This window comes from Silene latifolia, chromosome 4 (genome assembly GCF_048544455.1).
Source record: "Silene latifolia isolate original U9 population chromosome 4, ASM4854445v1, whole genome shotgun sequence".
Classification (NCBI taxonomy): domain Eukaryota; kingdom Viridiplantae; phylum Streptophyta; class Magnoliopsida; order Caryophyllales; family Caryophyllaceae; genus Silene; species Silene latifolia.
The window spans coordinates 99,193,111-99,194,600 of record NC_133529.1 but is presented as its reverse complement, the minus strand read 5'-3'; positions in this window follow the sequence as shown (position 1 = coordinate 99,194,600).

Sequence of the window (1,490 nt, the reverse complement as noted above, 5' to 3'; positions counted from 1 at the left end):
GATGAGCGGGGCTTAGGTGGGCATGGTTGTAGTCCCCCACTGGCGGTGAGGACGACCTGTTGCGATGAGTAATCTGGCAGGGCTACACACTTAAGTGTGTAGTCGGTTATTGATTGGTAATGGAGTCGGGGAGTGATATTGCAAATCGATTTGGTTGTGTCTGCGTAATGATTGTATTTCTGTATTTCCTCTTATCTTGGTTATGCAATTAACTGACCTCATTTATTGTTTTCAAAACTGTGGTGATCCATACGGGGATGGTGAGCAGTTGGTTTAGTAGGAGTTGGCTGATATGGTGCTTGCGGGATACGGAGGGGATCGAGTCATCGCGCTGTCTAGCTAGTTGCCGCTATCACTTATGCTTAGTGGTTTTCTTTCAGTTGATTCGGAGTTGTATTCCTTTTTGTTATGTTTGTATAAACGGTAAGAATACATTTAATAAATGTTCTATTATGGTCTATTTGATATACATTACCTCGGGCAACCAGATGGTAACACCTTTAATTACCGAGGAAGGCCTTGGTAAGGCTCCTTGATAAATGGGGGTGTTACACTTATTTTAATTTTTAAGGTCAAATGAGATAGCGAGGGTTTTAACCCCTTATTATCTAATTGTATGCCAACATTTACAAGTCACGACCTAATAAACAGATCGGATTTATGAGTTAAGCCAAGTTTTGACCAGTCAAAAAGGCTGTATATGGAAGAAATAACCTTGGAGAATCACTGCATTTTGCCCGCAAGAGTGTAGTTTAGTGGTTAAAAAACTTGGATGGAATTCCCAGGAGACCCAGGATCATGCCTCCCCAGGAGTAACCTTGTGGAATATTTATGGTCTGAGTCCATACCTTTTTTTTATGGTACAAAAGAGGGGCGAACCCGAAAGCTAAGGTGCTACTACATGGGGGAAGGCCACCCCAAGAATATCTTCACGCAAAATCGAACGAAGCTCTGGCGAAGGTGCGTCAATGAGAGTGACATCTAAGCTTGAATTAACCCCTTGGTTTGCTACTCAATCTGCCGCTCTATTAGCTTCTCCGTAATAGTGCTCAAGTTTTACCGTCCAAGTGCTATCAAAGATAAGGTCTTTGCATTTCTTAACCAAAGCACGAAGACCGTTGCTAGTTAGTTGATCCTCTTTAACAAGCCGAATACATGGATTATTGTCCATGTGAATTAGAAGCTTATCAATGTTTAATTGTTTTTCTCTTTCCAATCCCGTCACCAAAGCCAAGAGCTCAGCCCTAATAGATAAGAGCATGTACAATAGGGGCTCTCCAAGAAGCTCTTCAAGTGCTCTTCAAGGTGGCCGCCATATAGTTGGAGAGCAAAAAGTAGTGCTCATTGCCCACAATAGCCTACTTTATCATGCTCTCTATAGGAAAAATTGGAGAGAAGCTCTCTATGTGCTCTTTCCCAAGAGCAAAGGAGAGTTAGCTCTACATTTCAAAGTGGGGTCATAGCAAATGAATGTGAGTGAGAGAGATAAT